General features: G+C 40.3%; 1 protein-coding gene across 1 annotated transcript in view; it reads right to left on the bottom strand.

Annotated features, from left to right (window-relative positions):
- The window catches only part of LOC136863859 (band 4.1-like protein 4), a 1,130,227-nt gene extending 1,120,347 nt beyond the window's left edge, over positions 1-9,880 (bottom strand). The window contains exon 1 of the mRNA XM_067140208.2: positions 9,723-9,880. The gene's annotated coding sequence lies outside the window, so the exon portion shown is untranslated. The remainder of the gene's footprint in view (positions 1-9,722) is intronic.
- Between the last annotated feature and the right edge of the window lie 8,530 nt (positions 9,881-18,410).

Raw genomic sequence — 18,410 nt, 5'->3', positions numbered from 1 at the left:
TTCACAACTCGAAAACATTTGCAGTGACAGGTCAATACTTAGTACACGTTATAAGCACGGACCTGAACTGCATAGTGCGGACATTCCTGTGCTGTTGCTGCGTTGAATAACAGGAAGTGATGAGTCAATGGGAGGCAGATAAGCTGGGGGCATCTGCCGGCCAGCCGATGAGTGAAAATCACCATATTTACATGAGCTCTTACTTTCTCCTGCCATTACCTCATTCCAGGTACTTTTGAAAAAATGTATAACTTTTGGAAAAGGGCTGAAGATGTTCTTTGAAAAAAGCTGTTCCAATTTATTTCCTCTCCTTCTCACAAATGAATATTTCCCCCAGTAACAGCACCATTTGCTGAACATTATTTTAAAATCATGAACAAACCTATCTCTATAAACCCCTTGAGTCTTTTATCTCCTTCCAGTATCCTCCCAAGCACTTTCTCTGGTATATACCAAGTACATAATCCCAGTCTTGCTCTCAAACTCCTTTCTCATAAATTTTACCACCTGTATTTCCAAGGCACTGCTAGTTGTCAAATGGTTTCCAATCATGCAAATTATTTCTTAGATATGGCATGCGTTGTACGATATCAAGTATAACACTAACCTAACCATAACAACCAGTGATGAAAATTAATGTACGTGCACTTTTACTCCCATAATGCAAACTTGGTCTGAAAACGGACCGGTGTAAAGATCGTTCAGTTCAGGTGCCGACTTCTTCTTTCATACAGAATACTGTTGGTTGCAACTGTTAACTCACTAGATTTGCTTTACTGTACCTTGATTCAGTCTCGCTTACTATACTACTACCCTTGGAGAACACACATCCTGAACCCTTGAAATGATCTACCTGTCACAGATTTGTATTCCCAACCAGACATTCAGCTCTCATAATTTTCTTTTAACCTACTGACATAAATTTAGTCTTCAAAAGGCTAATTTTCTTGTCATACTTTTCAGATTCCAAGATATTACACTGTAGTTTTTTGGCACAATTTGCCATTAGCCTTGTCTAACCCCTGTAAGCATCTTGAACCAAGAACTCATTCTACTATCAATTCTCACAGCAGTCCGATTGTCAATATAAAACCCTTCGATAGCTTTTAATAATTTACCCTTTATCCCATAGTCCCCATGAGCTACCCTACCAAATGCCTCAGATATGTCAATCGCGAAGCAGTCATTTTGACCTCCTGAATCCAGTATATCTGCTATATCTTCATGGAATCATACAAGACAATCATCATGTCCCTCAGTATTCTGTCATATGACTTTCCTAGATCTATGAAACATAACTGTCATTACCTTTCATAACATTTTTCAATTATCAATCACTCACTGCTGATCTGCATTTAGGGCAGTCACCCAGGTGGCAGATTCCCTATCTGTTGTTTTCCTAGCCTTGATCTTAAAAGATTGGAAAGAAATTGGAAATTTATTGAACATCTCCCTTTGTAAGTTATTCCAATCCCTAACTCCCCTTTCTATAAATGAATATTTGCCACAATTTGTGCTCTTAAATTCCAGCTTTATCTTCATATTGTGATCTTTCCTACTTTTAAAGACACCAATCAAACTTATTCGTCTACTGATGACATGCCATGCCATCTCTCCACTGACAGCTCAGAACACACCGAACATACCATTTAGTTGAGCAGCTCATCTCCTTTCTCATAAGTCCTCCCAGCCCAAACTTCACAACATTTTTGTAACACTACTCTTTTGTCGGAAATAACTCAGAACAAATCAAGCTGCTTTTCTCCAGATTTTTTCCAGTTCTTGAATCAAGTAATCCTTGTGAGGGTCCCATACGCTGGAACCATACTCTAGTTGAGGTCTTACCAGAGACTTATACGCCCTCTCCTTTACATCCTTACTACAACCAATAAATACCCTCATAACCATGTACAGAGATCTGTACCCTTTATTTACAATCATATTTATGTGATTACTCTTATGAAGATCTTTCCTTATATTAACACCTAGGTACTTACAATGATTCCCAAAAGAACTTTCAGCCCATCAATGCAGTAATTAAAAATGAGAGGACTTTTCCTATTTGTGAAACTTACAACCTGATTTTTGAACCCATTTATCATCATACCATTGCCTACTCTCAGTCTTACAACATTATTGAGGTCATTTTGCAGTTGGATACAGTCTTATAACTTATTTATTACTCTGTACAGAATAACATATTCTGCAAAAAGCCTTATCTCTGATTCCACTTCTTTACACATATCATTGATATATATAAGAAAACATAAAGGTCCAAAAATACTGCCTTGAGGAATTCCCCTCTTAATTATTACAGGGACAAATAAAGCTTCGCCTACTCTAATTCTCTGAGATCTATTTTCTAGAAATGTAGCCACCCATTCAGTCACTCTTTTATCTAGTCCAATTGCACTCATTTTTGCCAGCAGTCTCCCATGGGCTACCCTAACAAATGCCTTAAATAGGCCAATCGCGATACAGTCCTTTTGACCTCCTGATTTCAGGATATCTGCTATATTTTGCTTGAATTCTACATGTTGAGCTTCAGTGGAATAACATTTCCTAAACCCAAACTGTTTTCTATCAAACCAGTTATTAATTTTGCAAACATATCTAATTCAATCAGAAAAAATACTGCATTCCCGAAGCTTACATGCAATGCATGTCAAACCGACTGGCCTGAAATTTTCAGCTATATGTCTGTCACCCTTTTCTTTATACACAGGGGCTACTATAGCAACTAATGAAGTGGAACCACTGGTCGCACCATCCCTTCCAAGTCAGTGAAACATTGCCTTGAATACTGAACAGTAAAATATCTCCAAAGTTGTTGCAATCCTTCCTGTTCCCTTGCTTATAGATAGGTCTAATTAATGCCTTTGTCCAATCAGAAGGTACCTTACTAATCTTAGTGAGAACTCTTTGTAGCCATCTCATCCCTTCCTTCATACTATATTTCAAAATTTCAGGTCTAATTTCATCTATTCCTGCTGCTTTATGAGAATGCAGTTTATTTATAATCCATTCCATTTCCTTAATTTAAGAAAATTCGCTAAAACATTTTAGTGAGATGATCCAAAGCATTAAAATGAGAAACTTATCCGTCACACCAAGAACCAAGACATGGAAATTTTATTTGTAGCCAAGCACTCCTGATACACAAGACATGGAATTTCATTTGACATAATCAAGAAAAAAAAATTCCAGAGGCTATAGAAGTGTACATTCCAGACATTTCAAAGGGATTATAATGGCCAAAGGGAAAGAAGCTATTTAAAGGCAAGGCACAGCAATCGCTTTCATGGTTGATTTTAGCTGCTTGGGGAGACCGGATACCTTGGATCTAGTAGAAGTCACCTTGGCAAAGAATATTGCAATATATTCAATGACAAATTATATGTAAGGTACATAAAACAACAACACGGATCATCCCAGAATAAGAACCAATTAAAAAACAATTCCTTTAAGCAAGACATGGCCTTCTATTAACACATAACACGAGTTCAAATGATATACCAAAGCACTTGTTCAAATGATGCAGTGCGAGTGTGTACGTGCTACATCATCCTCAGTTGCCAGAGAAGATCTATACTTTAAACCCTTGAAAATTTATACCATTGAAGTGTTACTACTAGGTAGGTCTGTCCAGATTAATCCAGTAGATATCTCATCAAGAGTTGGTGTCTTGATTGATATTAGTAATCAACTAAACTATTATTAGCAACAAGAGACCATCAAGCTCCGGCAGTGAGGAATGGTCTTGGCTGCAATTCCCGTCATAAATTCTACTGCTAATTCTGTCAGATTTAGTGAAAGTATCAGAATAAATTTTCCAAATGCAACACTTTTATTATCACACGATTTACATGTAATAATATCAACCAGAGTTACTAATTTTCTCTTTAGTATGTTGCACAAACTAAATCATTCACTTAAAAAACTCACTTTTTGGAACCTCTTTCCCAAAATTGATCACCTTAATGTTGTTTTAATTTGATGAACATCTCAGTAAGAATGTTTCTTCACATAGCATTGAATATTTGGACAATTATAATGAATCACTCACTGTGATCTCCCGAGTAAGAGGGCAGGTATACATTGACCAGAGGATTAAATTTGGCAGTGGGCTTCTGCGCAGCCCTGCTCTTCCTGAGTTTCAACATCTCCTGCTTTAACTTATCGAGTATGGCGAAGTTGGGCAAATTCTCAGACTGTTCACTTTGCGGTGCATTGATGTTTTCCTCCTCCTGCCTTTCTTCCATGATACTCTGCACAGCTCTGTTGCCATACACACCAATTTTGTCCTTCAATCCTGGGGTAAGTACCTCCAGCGTCAGTTTGGCTGCTTCCAATTTGGCTTTCTTCTTGCTAGTCCCAAAGCCGGGGCCATACTGCTTGCTGTTGATGGTAACTGTAGCTTCATATGTACCAGATGGACAGGTTACTTCCTTGATGGTGTACAATGGGTTTTCCTCGAATTCATACTGGACATACTCATGGAGGATAGTAATATAGTTCTTACCTTTTGGATTCAAGACCCATTCCTGTTTTGAACGATCTCTTTTGCTGTGACCCGCGTTGTCAGGTTTCTGTATGGGGAATTTGATGAGGTGTCTTCCTTCAGGCATAGTAGCTGCTCGTAGCTTCTTCTGATGCAACAGCTCCTTAGTGTACTTACGCCTCTCGGACCATGACTTAAATCGTAACACTTTTTTCGTCTCAAATTTGAACAGCTTCTTACAGTAGTCCTGGACCTCCATGTGAGTCAGTGATTGGGTCACCTCATGTTCCTGATTGGTCTCGATAGAGGCGTTAGATATCGAAGTGTCCACCAGGGGTTCAGGACCTTGCTGCATGTCTCCATCCTCAGAAGTACGACTATCGCTCTCAGTTGAGAGAATCTGGTGTTGCTTTAGAGTTCTTGCATCCAATGCCTGCCGATACCACAAACAAGGTATTGCACTCAGGGGAATCTTGTGTTTTCTTGCACTGCCCTCTCCCAGGAAGTAGGGCATAGCCATGGTGCAGACTCTGCTCTGCCTGTGCAAATAAATGGGCATTCCACTGTTGTGGGCTACCTGAATCCAACCTTCTGGCAGCATATCGGAATGACTGTGACTGATATCTTTAAGGAATAATTTCTCCTTTTCCTCATACGGAACTTCATCCTCACCGTCTTTACCACACTCCTTCCTCTCAACATTTGGTGGTAAATCATCTTCCATTATGGTTTCTACCTCTGCATCTGAATAAAAATTGCGGTACGATTCTCCGTCGTTGTCGTCGTCGTTATTGTCATCTTCATCGTGACGATATTCATCTAAGACAATGTAATCCTCGTCGTTGTAAACCTCTTCGTCTTCCATGCGGTCTTCTGAAGGGTTCCGAGGAGTTGGCCGATCGGCCGGAGAGGCGCAGTTTCGGTTATTCCCACACACATCACTCATCCCGCCGACTGGTGAAGAAGAACTACAATTTACTTTCCTGTCCTAGACCTAGAATAAGAATATTCCCAAAAATAAACTTAATTACAAGTATTCTGCGTGAATGTTCGATAAATCAGAGAATTTTTCGTGAGAAGAATTCCAACACCAAAAAAGATTGCACGTTATCTGCTGAAAGTTTCTCTCTTCAAGGGTAGAGAACGTCTGTACCTCCTGTATACTGCTTACACTGGCTTCGGACAGGGAAAAATTGTCTTTAGCGCGATGCACTTTTAACTCACACGAACAACTTTCTTCTGTTCTTGAGATTCACCGTCACCATCAACGAACTAAAAAGAAGACCGCCATTAAGCTATCAACACTTTTCAAGCGTCACTCCATGGCCAACTAGATCTACCGGTACGCTCTTTCTTCTTCTTCTTCGTGAAATGTTGTGTTAGGCTTCCTTTTATTTTTACCCAGTCAATATACTTGAGAGAATTGTAGAACACGTTATAGGGATGCACTTATACATATAGACAAACCAATGGGAGCACTGCGGTATACACAAGAGAGAAAACAGGGAACAAGGGATGAGAGTCACACAGTGAGCACTGAGCAAATGTGAAAACTATCATGATTGGTAAATAGTCGCCATAAAACAACTAACGACCAGGTTGTGTACACAAAGGAAGTTAGGAGCGTACCGACACAAACAGTTGAAAGATTAATATTGTATAGAGTTATAAAGTGAGGTTGGAGTCATCAAGAAAGGTGTTAATTTTAAAAATTTCAGTAGGTGTCAGGTTATAGAGTAAACAAGAAACACTTGTAGGCAATGAAAATTTGTGCTGTACAAGGCGGTGTAAAAATCGTCGTCGGGCTGAATGATAATAATGGACATTGGAAAAAGATATTATTGGCATCTCCATCGGAGTTACCACATTCACAAAAGGGCTGAGTTGTCAGATGAAATCGGTATTTATATTGCGGAGTAAGGACATGATTAAACAGTAGGCGGATAATAGCGACAATATGTCGTCTCCGCTCCTTGTACTGGCCGTAACAAGCGGTTCCATGCACTGTCATCAGATTAGTTTCATTTTTCTTTTTCTTTTTTTTCCCTACTGGCTTTAAGTCGCACCGACACAGATGGGTCTTACGGCGACGATGGAAAAGGAAAGGCTAGGAGTAGGAAGGAAACGGCCCTGGCCTTAATTAAGGTACAGCCCCAGCATTTGCCTGGTGAAAATGGGATACCACGGAAAACCATTTTCAGGGCTGCCGACAGTGAGGTTCGAACCTACTATCTCCCGAATATTGGCCGCACTTAAGCGACTGCAGCTATAGAGCTCGGTAGCAATCACTTTAATTATCCATAGTATTTAGATACGTTGTAGAACTTACCACAAGGATATTGTTCAATATGTTTGTATTCTGATGTTAGGAATGTTGTGATCTTGAGATTATGCGTTATTGTTCAATTAGAGTTTTAAAATTCGTCAAGTGCTACAGGCAGGAAATGGGCGTGGTAAAAAAAAAAGGAAATTTGCATTTTCTACTGAAATAGTCGGTAGAGCTTATTGAACAAAACGGCGTATGGATAACAGAAATATGTCAACTCAAAGCTCTTTAAATATTAATTTGAACATGCAGTTCCAGTTTACACTTCATTAATGTAAATAATAATAAATATGGGTGAATGTATGGCTTATTTTTAGATTCAAAATTGGACGTTGAACAGCTTGTGTTTCTTGAGCGAGAGTGGTGCAGTTTTAGTAACTTTTCTTCGCGGACTCTTGGTAAGCCTACTAGAAACCTCATAGCTTGGATAATTACGGAACACTGGCAACAAAAGAATAATCATCTTTGAAACGAAGGCTATAGGCAACATATGAAACAGAATTACTGTTTGGGACAATGTTCTCGGGAGAAATCCCTTTCAGCCACTCATTATATTTGACCTGGGACAAATTATCAACATCAGACCTAACTACCCTTGAAAAAGTGAAAGCTACCTTTCTGAAAAGAATATTAGGTATTTCTAAGACATCTCCATCTAGACTAGCTTATGAGTTAGTTCAGGAGTCTTTCCTTATCGAGGACCTTAGATATCTTTCTGTACCATCGACACGAAGCAAAAGAGAAGAAATCTGTCCGGAGTTTTACGTGACGGATGCTATGGCAAGCAGACTGGATGGGCCCAAATAAGAACATGCGCAGTGCTATCAACAGGCTGGCTGTACACGGATTTCATCATAAGCTATGTGTAAAAGAGATATATCACGAACCAAGCGACGAATGCGTGTGCAAATTATGTGGGAAAATATGTGTACGATACCACTTCAATAAGTGTAGCAAAAAAGAAAAGACCTTACATGAATATAGTAAAGAGTAGAACAATTTATATATGGCCATTGGCTGCAATAAAACTTTATTATTATTATTATTATTATTATTATTATTATTATTATTATTATTATTATTATTATTATTATTATTATTATATTTGACCTTGTTTGCAAGAAATTCGTGAATTCCCTTTGCTTTCCTTTGAAATCCAGGTACAAAAAACACAAACAATAAAACATACTCTGAAATTTGTAAAGGTGGTTTAAAAATCAAATCACTACACTATTAGAAAAAACGAATTAGCGCATAACTATCAACTCTCAAGAGCCAACACATTAGCAACAAGAGGACAATACCACTGAAACTGGAACATTACAGTCAGTACCATCGGCCACCAGCGCCTCAGCAGCATTATGGAGACATTTCCATCAATCACGACTGATCTGCATTTAGGGCTGTCACCCAGGTGGCAAATTCCCTATCTGTAATTTTCCTAGCCATCTCTTAAATGATTGCAAAGAAATTGCAATTTATTGAACATTTCCTTGGCAAGTTCCAGTCCCTAACTCCCCTTCTTGTAAACGAATATTTACCCAATTTGTCCTCTTGAATTCCAACTTAATCTTCATATTGTAATCTTTCCTACTTTTAAAGACACCGCTCAAACTTGTTCGTCTACTAATGTTATTCCACGCCATCTCTCCACTGACACCTCGGAACATACCACTTAGTCGAGCAGCTCGTCTCCTTTCTCCCAAGTCTTCCCAGCCCAAACTTTGTAACATCTTTGTAATGCTACTCTTTTGTAGGAAATCACCCAGAACAAATCGAGCTGCTTTTCTTGTGATCTATGGCGACAGTGGGATAGGAAAGGGTTAGGAGTGGGAAGGAAGTGGCCGTGGAAGGTGTGCCTGGTGTGAAAATGGGAAACCACGAAAAATCATTTTCAGGCTGCCGACAGGCGGATTCGAACCCACTATCTCCCGAATGCAAGCTCACAAATGCGCGCCCCTAACGGCATGCCCAACTCGCTCGGTATCCAATATGCAGTGGAGCTAAAATATATACTTTATTTTTGTGTTGAACTGGCGTATGAATTTTTAGTGCCGGGAGTGTCCGATGACATGTTTGGCTCGCCAGATGCAGTTCTTTTCATTTGACTCGCCCGTAGGTGACCTGCGTGTCGTGATAAGGATGAAATGATGAGCCTCCGCGCCAGCTGTGTTTACCAATGATAGTTAAAATTCCCGACCATGCCGCGAATGGAACCTCAGACCCTTGTGACCAAAGGATAGTACGCTATCCATTTAGCCATGGAGCTGGACAGTTTTGTGTAATTTTTTTTTTGCTACTTTGCTTTACATCGCACCGACACAGATAGGTCTTATGGCGAAGATGGCCTAGGAATGGGAAGTGGCCGTGGCCTTAATTAAGGTACAGCCCTATCATTTACCTGGTGTGAATATGAGAAAAGCCGGGCTGAGTGGCTCAGACGGTTGAGGCGCTGGCCTTCTGACCCCAACTTGGCAGGTTCGATCCTGGCTCAGTCCGATGGTATTTGAAGGTGCTCAAATACGACAGCCTCGTGACGGTAGATTTACTGGCACGTAAAAGAACTCCTGCGGGACTAAATTCCTGCACCTCGGCTTCTCCGAAAACCGCAAAAAAGAAGTTAGTGGAACGTAAAACAAATAACATTATTATTATTAAAATGAGAAACTACGGAAAATCGACAGTGGGATTTGAACCCACTATCTCCCGGATGCAAGCTCACAGCTGCGTGCTCCTAACCGCACGGCCAACTTGCCCGGTGCTGTAAATGTGTATTTAAGCTATCTTCACAGTAAAACATAGGTTAATCATAGCTTTGGTGTTTCGTAGTATTATTTAGCACACTAGCATACACCCCTAAAAATATTTTGTTATCAAAGGACGTAACAAATATACCTGGAAAATTCACGATCTGGCTGACCATCTCTCCACGCATTCCATGTCCTCGCCATATCATGATCATTTTTATCACTTCTGTCGTAAAGAAGATGTATTTCCACGACTACAATCGCACTCACTGAACTCAAATAACACACTTCACCGGAGGTTCGCACGTCTCCGTTCTGAGGGCAAGCTCGACTGAGCACGTGCTGGGGAGAAATGCTGAAGCTTGCAGAATTGAAGCAGTGGGCGCTGCGGCAGGACATTTCCTTACACATTAACGTAATATCCAAGGTCAACTGAACGGAACGGAAGTAATGTGTTCCCTGCTTAACACTCTGGCAAGAGCGCGCGCGTTGTTCAATCAATCAATCAATCAATCAATCAATCAATCAATCAATCAATCAATCAATCAATCAATCAATCAATCAATCAATCAATCAATCAATCAATCAATCAATCAATCGATCGATCGATCGATCAATCAATCAGTCAATCAATCACCACTGATCTGCATTTAGAGCAGTCGCCCAGGTGGCAGATTCCCTATCTCTTTTTAATAATTATGTTATTTGCTTTACGTCCCACTAACTACTCTTTTACGGTTTTCGGAGGCGCTGAGGTGTCGGAATATAGTCTCGCAGGAGTTCTTTTACGTGCCAGTAAATCTACCGACACGAGGCTGAAGTATTTGAGCACCTTCAAATACCACCGGACTGAGCCAGGATTGAACCTGCCAAGTTGGGGTCAGAAGGCCAGCACCTCAACCGTCTGAGACACTCAGCCCCGGTTTATCTGTTCTTTACTTAGTCTTTTCTTGAATAATTGCAAAGAATTTGGAAATTTATTGAACATCTCCTTTGGTAAGTTGTTCCAATCCCTAACTTCCCTTTCTATAAACGAATATTTGCCCCAATTTGTTCTCTTGAACTTTACCTTCATGTTGTGGGCTCTCATACTTTTAAAAACACCACTCAAACTCATTCGTCTGCTTATGTCATTCCACGCCATCTCTCCACTGACAGCTCGGAACATACCACTTAGTCCAGCAGCTCGTCTCCTTTCTCCCAAGTCCTCCCAGCCTAAACTTTGCAACATTTTCGTAACGCTACTCTTTTGACAGAAATCACCCAGAACAAATCGAGCAGTTTTTCTTTGGATTTTTCCAGTTTTCGAATCAAGTAATCCTGATGAGGATCCCATACATTGGAACAATACTTTAGTTGGGGTCTCACCAGAGACTTATATGCCCTCTCCTTTACATTTGTACTATAACCCCTAAATACCCTCACAATCATGTGCAGAGATGTGGACCCTTCATTTACAATCCCGTTTATGTGATTACCCCAATGAAGATCGTTCCTTAACATCTAGGTACATACAGTGATCCCCATAAGGAACTTTCACCCCATCCACGCAGTAATTAAAACTGTGAGGACTTTTCCTATTTCTGAAACTCACCACCTGACTTTTAACCCCGTTTATCATCATACCATTGCCTACTGTCCATCTCACAACACTTTCGAGTTTTTTTTTTTTTTACAGTTGCTCACAATGGTGTAACTTATTTATTACTCTGTACAGAATAACATCATGTCCAAAAAGCCTTATGCCTTTGCTGCAGGACCTAGTGTTTACAGTGCACTATGTCTTCTGCTATGGGCTAAAGCAATTTTGTTACTTTCATAGATCTGTCTCTGTCTTATCCTTGGCCTTGACAATATGAAAGTGACTGAGGTTTGAGCGATGCTAGTAATGCCAATCATTATGCAGCGAGTCCCTGCTATGAATGGTGTGAAAATGTTGCTCATAGGGTCGGTTGGTGTATGCATTTCAGTGGGCTTGGCATACTGATATGTAATAGCAACTCTGGCTCGGTGAGGAAAGCAACGGGAAACTACCTCACTCCTCATTTCCCTCGTACCCCTCTTCAGTGATGCCTAGGCCATCTATGACAGCTGATGGCAGAGCTGTTGAGGATCCCACCAGCGGCATCGCTGACGGACTGAACATACATACAAAAAGCCTTAAGTCTGATTCGTCTTCTTTACTCATATCATTTACATATATATAAGAAAACATGAAGGTCCAGTTACTGCCTTAAGTAATTCCCCCTCTCACTGTTTACAGGGCCAAATAATGCTACACCTATTTTCATTTTCTGAGTTCTATTATCTAGAAATATACTGTAGCCACCTTTTCAATCACTCTTTTTTTTTTCTAGTAGAATTGCACTCAGTTTTGCCAGTAGTCTCCCATGATCTACCTATCAAATGCCTTCGATAGGTCAATCGCGACGCAGTCCATTCTTTGTGCCACATTTTCTTCCCGAATTTAGTACCGAGAAACGTAGTCAGAAACTATTGTATTACCTCCAATGGTCAAACACAAACTCTTACAAATGATTTACAAACAATGAACGTAAGTTATGGCACATTTTGAACAGATTGTGTATGTGAAATATCTAGGTCTAACGGATACATATGCTTGGAACCGTCACATTAGAAACAATACAAGAACTATTGCAGGAAATAACTACAGGTATATTTAAGTAATGATTATACAATAGTAACCAAACGTCTTTAACAGTAAACACTCTTACTACATTTACACTGAGCTGTAAAAGCTAAAAATCATGAAAGGTGAAACAAATATTACTCACATGGCCAAGCGCGCGCGCGTGAACAGAGTGCAACACACAATGCACCTATTGAGATGAAGACTAGTTTTTTCCCTACAATTTTGCTTTACGTCGCACCGATACAGGATAGGTCTTATGGCGATGATGGGATAGGAAAGGCCTGGGAGTGGGAATAAAGCGGCCGTGGCCTTCATTAAGGTACAGCCCAGCCTTTGCCTGATGTGAAAATGGGAAACCACAGAAAACCACCTTCAGGGCTGCCGACAGTGAGGTTCGAACCCAAGGCTTCTCGTCCACTGGAAGCGAAAACCTGCGAACTGCGAGTTCGGACGAATCTGCGCGAAGTCTGTTCGTCCGCAATCGTGCGTACGCTATCGTCCTTTGGCTGCGTATTCGGCTGAGTTATTTAGTAGGTATGTGTGAGATGATGGCATCTCCTGAAGATGTGTGTGATCTCTATGCATTAGATACACCTCTGCTAGCGAGAAGAAGAGCTCAGAAAAGGGACGGGAGTAGGAAAATGATGTTATCGAAAAGGCAAATGTTTGGCGAATTTTCACATAATGGGCTGATCTGGAAAAGGACGATAGACGGTACGGTACTTTGGTTACGTTCGCATGGCATGTGATACATATTACATAAAGTACAATATTAGATAAAGAAGTACAGTAACTTTCGAGAGACTGTTTCACCTGAAAATGTCCAGCTGTAACTTTGAGGTAAGCTATGTTCATTTTGAAATGGGAAGATGGAGAATTTCTCCCCTTCTACTTTTTTTTTTTCCAATTTTAACATTAATTTACTAATTCCCAACCAGGCAAAGGAAATCTTCTCCTATCCCGGAGTATGTTTTGTAACAGCGAGAGATAATAGAAATAGCGGAAATGATTCTCTCTCATCAGTGCGATAAAGCTTCTTGGTTCGAGCGGCCACAGCACTTGGGAGTATGTGTGGAGTTTCGTTGTCAAGTCACAGAATGATAACATTTATCTGAAATGAGAAACTTCATCTTTATTTTCTCTAATTCGAACACTGGAGGCAATGATTTGTTATATACGGCACTCGCTTTTCTTCTTTTTTTCAAAGAGGATAGATTTCTTCACTACTTGGTTTCTTTATCTGGCGTGAGTTCGTAGATTTTAAAAATTGTTTTTATTTCATTGTTTGCAGTTCTCGGGTTGTCCATCCTGGCGAATAAGACGCATAATAGGGGACATCTGCCTGAGGTAGTCCGAGTCCACCGCAACTTCATTTGAAATTGTCAGGTGTGAAAAATATTAGATTATTTGAAATATTATGTTATGCTAACTTGGTTAGGTCTGAGCTGTTAATTTCTGTACATTTTTCTTCAATGTCACGCAGAGATTTTTATTAAATTGCTAAGAATGACAAAAAAAACCGTTAAGAACATTTCAGAAAAATGAAAATATATTGACATTGAAATAACTGGTGATTAGCATGATTAACTGCCACCCCCGGAGGCCCGGGTTCGATTCCCGGCTCTGCCACGAAATTTGAAAAGTGGCTCGAGGGCTGGAACGGGGTCCACTCAGCCTCGGAATGTCATATGAGTAGAGGTGGGGCCGATTCTTAACTCAGCCATCCTCGAAGTGGTTTTCCGTGGATTCCCACTTCACCTCCAGGCAAATGCTGGGATGGCACCTAACTTAAGGCCACGGCCACTTCCTTGTCTATCCCTTCCAATCTTTCCATCCCCCCTCACAAGGCCCCCGTTCAGCATAGCAGGTGAAGTCACCTAGGCGAGGTACTGGTCATCCTCCCGAGTTGTATCCCCCGACCCAAAGTGTCATGCCCTTGAGGCGATAGAGGTGGGGTCCCTCGCTGAGTCCGAGGAAAAAATCGACCCTCTAGGGTGAAGAGATTAAGAAAGAAAGAAAGATGAATAATTATATAAACTACGTTTAATTCCTGTTTGTTTTACGTCGCACCAACAGAAGCGGGTCTTACGGTGACGATGAGATAGAATAGGGCTAGGATTGGAATCGACCGTGGCCTTAAGACAGGCTACAGCCCCAGCATTTGCTTGGTGTAAAATGGGAAATCATGAAAACTGCCGACAGTGACGTTCGAACCCATCGCCTCCCGAATACAAGCTCATAGCTATATAACCCAAACCGCGTAGCCAACTTGCTCGGTACTGTAAGTTTCAATCTATGTATAAACGTTAAGGCACTATGATGTCAACATAATAATAAGCGTATCATATTGAAACGAAGTTTTGTAACTTGTAGAATACGAGCCCGTTGATTTCAGGTATCTGACAACGCTGGTTAAGGGGGAGAATCAATCAATCAATCAATCAATCAATACTGATCTGCATTTAGGGCAGTCGCCCAGGTGGCAGATTCCCTATTTGTTGTTTTCCTAGCCTTTTCCTAAATGATTTCAAAGAAATTGGAAATTTATTGAACATCTCTCTTGGTAAGTTATTCCAAACCCTAACTCCCCTTCCTATAAATGAATATTTGCCCCAGTTTGTCCTCTTGAATTCCAATTTTATCTTCATATTGTGATCTTTCCTACTTTTATAAACGCCATTTAAACTTATTCGTCTACTAATGTCATTCCACGCCATCTCTCCGCTGAGAGCCCGGAACATACCACTTAGTCGAGCAGCTCTTCTTCTTTCTCTCAATTCTTCCCAACCCAAACATTGCAACATTTTTGTAACGCTACTCTTTTGTCGGAAATCGCCCAGAACAAATCGAGCTGCTTTTCTTTGGATTTTTTCCAGTTCTTGAATCAGGTAATCCTGGTGAGGGTACCATACACTGGAACCATACTCTAGTTGGGGTCTTACCAGAGACTTATATGCCCTCTCCTTTACATCCTTACTACAACCCCTAAACACCCTCATAACCATGTGCAGAGATCTGTACCCTTTATTTACAATCCCATTTATGTGATTACCCCAATGAAGATCTTTGCTTATATTAACACCTAGATACTTACAATGATCCCCAAAAGGAACTTTCACCCCGATCAACGCAGTAATTAAAACTGAGAGGACTTTTCCTACTTGTAAAACTCACAACCTAACTTTTAACCCCGTTTATCAACATACCATTGCCTGCTGTCCATCTCACAACATTTTCGAGGTCACGTTGCAGTTGCTCACAATCTTGTAACTTATTTATCACTCTATAGAGAATAACATCACCCGCAAAAAGCCTTACCTCCGATTCCACTCCTTTACTCATATCATTTATATATATAAGAAAACATAAAGGTCCGATAATACTGCCTTGAGAAATTCCCCTCTTAATTATTACAGGGTCAGATAAAGCTTCACCTACCCTAATTCTCTGAGATCTATTTTCTAGAAATATAGCAACCCATTACTGTTTAAATACTTGGTTTATTGGATTTGTACTCTCTTAGAAAATGATACCATTCAGTTAAAATATATCGGCTGTCAATGAGTTCGGTGAGCACCATCACTTTTGTAAATATAAAATACATTATTTTGCAATCACAGGTCCAAATTAATTACCGCTCCACGCTAGTGTTCTGTTAAAGGTCACTCACGTGATGCTGTAACGATCCAGTGGACTCGATGACGGTGATAGAGTCCCGAGCAGCTGAACAGCTTCTGCTTAAGAACTGTGAACTGATTGTGTCATCAGATTCACATTCACTATCGCTCGAGGCAGGATATGTTTATTGCAAATTATGTTCGACATTACAAGAAGGAAACTACTTGCGTTACTTTCGGAAACAGGTCTTGTACTGTCGCTTTCATTTTGCTTTTATAAATCTCTAAAGATTATTTATTTATTTATTTATTTATTTATTTATTTATTTATTTATTTATTTATTTATACATACATGCAGTGCATATATACATACATCTTCATTATAGGCTGTTACGCCTTTCAGCGTTCATTTCCTTTTTTTGTAATATCTGAAGCCATCTCTTTTGAGTTTCGACTCAGTTAATTCATAACTGTTAGGTTCTTCTGTCTTCCGAAACTAATTTTGAGTGATACAGTCAAAAACTGCATGAAAACAGAAAACATTTGGTAACAGTATTATACTTTAAAAAGAAACAGCTGTTGGTATTTTATACATAACATTGGAATTTTGTAGCTATCATTCTAAGAAATAATCAACTTTACTCTAAACTATAAGATCATTCCATGTTAAGAAAACAGCAGGGTTGCCATATCCAGCGGCTCTGCTCAACACCATCACGGGAAATCGGCGGCATATAAATTTGTGAAATGAAGTATTTAAGTTCAAGATAAATAGCGGTAGGAACTAAGCTGCAAATTACTTTTATGAACTAAAGGGGATGGGGAGTTTACATGCGCTATTTTTGGTTTGTACGGAATCAGAGGTACACTACGGCGCATAAAAAAAACCTCATCATTGAAATGTAAGGCAAATAGGGGCAGAAAATAGAAGAAGAATATTTTTTATGGGCTCGAGGGATGAGGGATGCATTTAATTGGATTTAATAAAATTTCCCCACGCAACGCGGGGTACTACTGTGCTGTCGTATCGCTCACAAGAACAATAGTAAAAATTAAATGCGGTCGTATAAAAGTGGAAAAATTAAAATGCGCTTAAGAAAGAACAGCTAATTAACAATGTATGTTGGGTATTCAGCCCGAAGGCTGGTTTGATCCTCTACAGCTCCATCAACAGCTGTCATTGATAGCCTAGGTGTCACTGAAGAGGCATACTAGGGAAATGAGGAGTGAGGTAGTTTCCCGTTGCTTTCCTCACTGAGCCAGAAGTTGCTATTACATATCAGTCTGCCAAGCTTATTGAAATGCATGCACCAATCGACCCTATGAGCGATATTTTCACACCATTCATAACAGGGACTGACTGCATAAGGAACGGTATTACTAGAATCGCTCATACCTCGGTCACATATTGTCAAAGCCAAGGAAGAGACGGAGACAGGTCAATGAAAGTAACAAATTTATTCTAGCCTATACCAGAAGACATAGTGCACAGTAAACACTACATCCTGAAAACCAAGCACAAATAAAACACACGACATTTTTTATCAGTACAAGTTAGGCTATGGCGTATCGCTGCACACCACAACACCAAAATCTTCAGTAACTACTTCTGTACAGTACGAAAATAAAACACACACAAATACTATGCAATATACAACCAACTCTCACTCAACACAAGACAAGTACGCACTGATTTAGAGCCTAAATACACAAACGCAACAAATAAATACTGTAGATGTCTTCACTAATGAAGTGAGCTTCCAGCGATTCACAAAGTGAGGGACTACACGGTGTCGTGCCAGATGCGACCCGTGCCACTAGCGACCGCATAATCTGTAACCGTGCCGGATGCGACCGGCGTTGACAAGCAAATTGTCATTTCATAAGTTGTGTCATCACCCAAGATAAGGTAAGCTAAACGAAGTGCAATGCCATTTCAGTAAGTCCTATAAGCAGCTACTGCCCCTACTTCACGTAACACTTCTGGGGAAAACTCGTTTTACAACACGAAATATGGTGATGCGTTTACGTCTTTTCCCACCGGGCGAGTTGGCCATGCGGTTAGAGGCGCGCGGCCCTGAGCTTGCATCCGGGAGATAGTGGGTTCGAATCCCACTGTCGGCAGCCCTGAAGGTGGTTTTCCGTTGTTTCCCATTTTCACACCAGGCAAATTCTGGGGCTGTACCTTAATTAAGGCCACGGCCGCTTCCTTCCAACTCCTGGCCCTTTCCTATCCCATCGTTGCCGTAAGACCTATCAGTGTCGGCGCGACGTAAAGCCATTAGAAAAAGAGAAATTATAATACTCACTTAGAGTATTCTTCTCGCCTACGGGTTTTGCTTCGAATTCTGGAATAAAGCTTTAAAATGCTGTTCCAAGAATTCAGTGATCTATTTTGTCACCGTAAGCTTCAGTTTTGGAATCCCAAGTGACCGGTTTTCATTCTACCTCAAAAATGGTCTTCAGTATTTATTTGACTTTCAAATAATTTTCCCATCTCCTTCATTTGCTGTTGTAGTTTATTTGATGTCTTCATGTTCAATAAATAAACTATCACAATCAGCA

This window comes from Anabrus simplex, chromosome 2 (genome assembly GCF_040414725.1).
Source record: "Anabrus simplex isolate iqAnaSimp1 chromosome 2, ASM4041472v1, whole genome shotgun sequence".
NCBI lineage: Eukaryota > Metazoa > Arthropoda > Insecta > Orthoptera > Tettigoniidae > Anabrus > Anabrus simplex.
Note: the sequence above shows the minus strand (reverse complement) of the source record. Positions and strands in the feature narration are given on the sequence as shown.